The 6,000-nt window shown below is 38.5% G+C and overlaps 1 protein-coding gene across 1 annotated transcript in view; it reads left to right on the top strand.

Annotated features, from left to right (window-relative positions):
• syt3 (synaptotagmin III) overlaps nucleotides 1–6,000 on the top strand; it is a 36,258-nt gene that overhangs the window by 447 nt on the left and 29,811 nt on the right. The gene's annotated exons all lie outside the window — the stretch shown is intronic.

The raw sequence follows: 6,000 nt of genomic DNA, 5'->3' as shown, positions 1-6,000 counted from the left end.
AAACCTTCTTAACACTACGTCGTTCTTAAGTTATACCTTAAAGGTCCCATGGCATGGATTGTTTTTATTATTTTATAATGTTTCCTGAGGTGTACTTATATTGTTGGTATGGTTTTTACATCAAAAAATTTCATAAATTAGTTTCAATGGTCGTGTCTGACTGTTGTGATTGGCTGACATCTTTGCATTTGAAATGAGTATTCGATTATGTGGCAGAGGGGGCGTGGTTTTGCGAGGTCTGCAAGTGCTGCCACTGCCAGAGAGAGAGAGAGAGACGGACTGCATGTGGACCAGAGAGACCGTAGAGCTGGAGAAAGACAGCTGAGAAAGTTTTATTGTACCGAGTTGTTGAGAGCGTTGTGAGCGGAAGTTTATTTTGTTTGTATCTGAGAGTTCTGAATAAACACCCAGTCCCAGTCACGCAACCCTGTCTTCTTCCTCCTTATTTTACGAACTTTGTAACATGTGGAACTCCTCTTGAATACTTTTACTACGTTTTTTTACCATCACAGCCGTCAAGATGAACGAATCGTCAAAGTGTTGATAATAGCATTATTTTTAGATCATTTCCCATCACATGAAAAGCTGCAGTGATGAGCATTGAGTACACATGCAGTCTGTTGATCGCGTGAATGCAGTGAACTTAGCATTTTGTGAGAGAAAACGTGTAGCAATGACTTTGCCACAACTAACAGCAAACACGACGTCAACATGAATACAGTAAGAGCTTTGTGCAGCATAACAGCGTCATTCATTATAACGGCAGTTTGGGCAAGTGTGCAGATACACTTGCGACGTGTGATTGACAGATCCGAACATTATAAAGAGAGTTTTCTTTGATCGCTAATCTAGTGTCAAATCAAAATGAAATAACAGATTTGTTTTTTAGATTTAGAAAGAAAGTCTGCGTGAACTTGAATGATTAGCTACACATCAGAAATCACTGATCACAGATCAGGCATTAATGAACACTGTTACAGTCGATTCCATATGGTAAATGTCTGTTTGTAAAACCTGTGCTGACATCGCGACTGAAAAACGGAATCCATTTTCTCCAAATTCTCTGGGCGGGCAAAACAGAGGAAGGAGAGGTAACTGTTCCCGGTACGACGGCATATAGGGAAGATTCCAGATCGGCTCGTCTGAGCTCTCATTTTCTCAAAGGCAGAGCAGGACACCCAGAACTCGGTTTACACCTATCAAAATTTCTAGCCACTTGGGGACCATATACAGGCTAGGGAAACTCATATTAATGTTAAAAAACCTCATAAAATGATAATTTCATGCCATGGGACCTTTTAAGGTGTATCTTAACGTTTCCCGAAACGGTCTTAGTTAAGAATACCTTCTGTAAGTCATTCGTTCGTAAGGTTGGTCTGGATCACTCTTAGCTATACCTTATCACTATTGACAGTTAATTCCGATAGTGGCCACCACTGTTTCTTTACATCTCAGTCTATACGAATATAATTATGCTAATTCAAGTGTTTTCATGCAAATAATACACTGTAAAAAATTTCAGGCCTCTCCAATTTAAAATTTTCAAGTGACTGGTCACATCTAAACTTGTCAGTTGGCCAAATTGAATTTCTGTGAATTGATACAATTTTAATTCACAGAAATTCAATTTGGCCAACTAAAAAAAGTCACTAGAAAATTTTAAAATGGAGACCTGAAATTTTTTACAGTGTACTATTGTCATTACACTGATGGTTTTTAGCTTTTTTAATTATATTATCCAAAGGTAGGCCTATATCAGCTGGCAAACCATTATGGAGTCTATTTAAAGGAAATTATTGAAGGGGAGTTTGGTCAAACTATGGCAGCTGCAGTGATACAGCAAATAGTTGTAAATCAAAGACAGTGCCATTTCTATGTGCACTATTTTATCCGTGAAAACTTTAGTCCCCTGGCTACCATGTCAGAAGCTGCAATTAAAAATTAATTTTGCCTGCCACGGCAGCAAATTCAGCAGCTTTTAGATCTTGTTGGTCCGACTTTGTCAAGACAAACCCGCTATGCTGGTACTAATCTTTCGCGTCTTGCGCCTTTATTGAGTAGGTCATCCAATAACAGAAATTAGTGATTTACACCAATAATGTGATGCAGGCAATCAACTCTGGTTGTGGAGTAAATGAAGACTATGGTAAGATATATTATGATAATATAAATGGCATACTGCCCATTAGGGTTGATACGTTTGGGTATGAGAGGTTTCAAAATTATTTAAAATATCCATGGTTGGATTTAGTTTGAAATTTGGATTATATATATACGATCTCACTAGTCCTGATAAATGCAATTTCAACTATTTCTGAAGTGCTTCTATTAAAGAACATAGAAGAACAAGAACATGTGTGCTTTCTCACATAACTTATTTAAACATCCCCTGCATAAAGTGAATAATCAATTTTTGAACTATTGATAAACTAATTCAGCACCGCTGCTACGGACAGCACCTGCCAATGTCGCACTTAAGAAGGTATACCTTAAGCAGCCTCCTAAGGTATAGTTTGGGAAACACGCCTAGAAATGGTATACCTTTAGTTAAGTTATACCTTTAGGCCTAGTTTCACAGACATGGCTTAGATTAAGCCAGGCTTAGGCCTTAGTTCAGTTAGAAGATTTAAGCAGTTTTTATAAACATGCCTTAGAGAAACACGTTACTGATGTGCATCTTGAGACAAAACAATGGCAGTGACATATTTTGAGATATGTTAGTGCAAGTTGCTTTCAGTTAAAACAGCTCAAACATGCATTTTAGTCTGGGACTAGTTTAAGCCTTGTCTGTGAAACCGGAGGTTAGAGTCTTCGTAGCGCGCAAAGAGACAACGTTATCGGGAAATGCAGCCCTGAATTGTTATTCAAATTTGAGTTTCCTCACAGTATGGCACATATGTTCACTATTGCTGAAGGGTACACATGCTGTCAAGCATAGTGTAACAAGATGAATCAGAAAAGGCTATTTTTAAGTCAAAGGTTACCGCTTAGTTGTGAAACACAGCTGATAATTTAGATCTGTATTTGCGTCTTTAGACATTTATAGACATTTCACCACAATAATAATACGTGTTTATTAAAACCCAAAGGTTAATTTAAGGAGGTAAAATTATATATGTATAGAAAATGTTGTTTTACTGAATGAATATAATTTATTAAAACATTAACATTTGATGTATTACTAAATTGATATATTATATATATATACTGCTGTCATTTTATGAACCATGGTTGAAGAACTGTCTCAAAAGGATTTCAAAAGAGAGCCAAACAACATGATCCAGACTTGCCAATTTTGTTATGTTGGATTACTGAAATCCCTCTCTATTATGACTCTTTGCAATACAATGAATTCCAATTCCTGTCATTCCAGTTTAAATTTCATTCCAACATCCTGTGAGACGTGGCCAATTCAATTAAAATTCTAAATTCTAAATTGAAACGGAGCCGATTCTGAAAATGCCCAACACAGGCTCTTTCTTTTTGAGATCTGTGACTGTGTGAGCAATGCATTGAGTAAAAGAGAGTGGTTGGGAGAATAAACAATGATGGTGAAACACAAACTGAGAAAGATGGCACAACGGAAGGGAAAACGAAGGGAGAGCGGATAGTCATACGATATAGCCTCCTTGCATAATAGAAATTACAGAGTAGCTCAAGGTAGAACCACCCTTGGGGGAATTAGAGCTGGTGGGTGTTGTGTCTTAGGAAGTGATGTGAGAGCAGGGAAACTTTGTGGGTGTGAGATCTGAATAGAGCTCTCGAGAGTCAGGCTGACAGACAGGCCCTTTGTTTTTCTTGATTGGCAGGCACTTGTTTGTCCCTGCTTGTTGGAGAGGAGCTGTTCTCTTCACTCTGGTGCTGAAACCGAGTTGCCAAAGTCTCATTTTTTTTCAAGTGACTCACTCATGCACACTCATAGAAATTGTTATTAAAGGCTGCGTGATTGAAAGCTCACACTCGGTGAGAGACAGAGTCATAAAGCTTAATCACAGTTTAGAGGACATCTTTGTGGAAATTGTCATTGGCATTGACACTTTTCCTGCTTGAAAATAAATCCATCGTTTTCTTGGCTTTGTATTCAGATAAGGGCTTGCCGAATGTTGGGAGAGCCGGTGGTAATTTACAGGCACAATGCGCCATCTCCTTTCCTTTTTCTCCTTCTGATCCTCTCTCTCTCTCTCTCTCTCTCTCTCTCGCTCTGCACTTCCCTCAGTTTCTCCCAGTCATTCCCTAAGCGCAGCATCTGTCTGCCAACGCTACCTCATTTGCACATTTTTCTTTTCAAATATCTCTGTGTTCATCCTCCCAGGTTATGCAATCAAGCTTGTTACCTAGGGTTGGGAACTGATAACCGAGTTTCATTTAAAAAAATACTGTAACCGAATGAATTCCATGATGTTCGTTTCCATTAACAGCACTTGAACGTCTGTGTTCATCAGCTATGAAAACGGAAGTAATGCAATGTGAATTGAATGTGATGAGAGAGAAATGTGACCCTGGCCTGGACCACAAAACCACAAAACCAGTCATAAGTCGCATAGGTATATTTGTGGCAATAGCCAACAATACATTGTATGGGCCAAAATTATCGATTTTTCTTTTATGCCAAAAATCATTAGGATATTAAGTAAAGATCATGTTCCATAAAGATATTTTATACATTTCCTACCGTAAATATAAAATTATATTATTATTAGTAATATGCGTTACTAAGGCGTTCATTTAGACAACTTTAAAGGTGATGATTTTTCTCAATGTTTTTTTGCACCCTCAGATTCCAGATCTTCAAATAGTTATATCTCTGCCAAACATTGACCTAACAAACCATACATCAATGGAAAGCTTATTTATTCAGCTTTCAGGTGATGTATAAATCTCAATTTCAAAACATTTACCCTTATGATTGATTTTACAGGGTCACAAATGTAAAAGTAAATAGACAAGAGAAGTAAAAAATAAAAGAGAAATGTTGGTTAAAGGTGGGCTAAGCAATATCAGAGAGGCTAGCATTAGCAAGCTAGCTTTGAAAGCATAAGATCCCTTCATTCAGAGCGTTTCCGAAGCCACGCCTCCTTCAAAACACATGAACACAAACAGCAAAGCATCACGAGACGAGAGACGGCGATAAATTACCTCATGTCTCAAAGCACATAACATTAGAATAATAATGAACATAAACAACTTACAGAGCTCTTGTACCACCTGACTGCTGCAGATTAATTTTGGCATTGATAGTGTGGATTTGTCTGGCTATCACCAGACCAAGCTCAATTTAAGATTGAACATTGGTCTGGGGAGTCTGCTATGTATTTTCTACTGCACAAGAGGCATGATAAATGAGCATACATTTAATGACTCTGTACGCAATTGGATAGTCCTTCAACCAATCAGACCAAAAGAGGCGTGATAAATGAGCATAAATTTAATGACTCTGTACGCAATTGGATAGTCCTTCAACCAATCAGACCAAAAGAGGCGTGATCAACTGGCAACGACCCATCGCTTCTCTATCCGTCATCGTGTTAAACCCGCCAATAGCGCGCCAGGTGTATAAGCCAGTCTGTGATTGGTTCCCGCAAAAGTGTAACAGAAGCAGAAGAAATAAATGTACAGGTTTCCAGACGGAGTTGCAGGGTGAAATCAAATCGCAGGCAGATCAGGCTTGGTTTACCCTGTCTAAGTGTGGATATAGAAACGCACAAATCTGAGTCTGAGGACGTGAACAGCTCCAGGTAGAACCATTTGGGTTGAACATTTCGTAATTACGATTGTGACATGGTGTGAACACAGCATAAGCTCGTTGTTTTGGTTCAGGAGGAATTGTAAAAGGTGACTAGTTTGTTTGCGGCTCTCGGTGAGTGATGGCAACTCTGCATAACCTTACTGATAGGGGTGTGAACCTACACTGTTCTCACGGTTCGGTTCGATTACGATTATCATGCCATCAAATTCAGTTCAATTCGATATCACGATACATCACAATGCATTGACGATGCA

Source organism: Gobio gobio (assembly GCF_949357685.1).
Source record: "Gobio gobio genome assembly, chromosome: 1".
Lineage (NCBI taxonomy): Eukaryota > Metazoa > Chordata > Actinopteri > Cypriniformes > Gobionidae > Gobio > Gobio gobio.
This window is presented reverse-complemented; position numbering and strand designations above follow the sequence as displayed.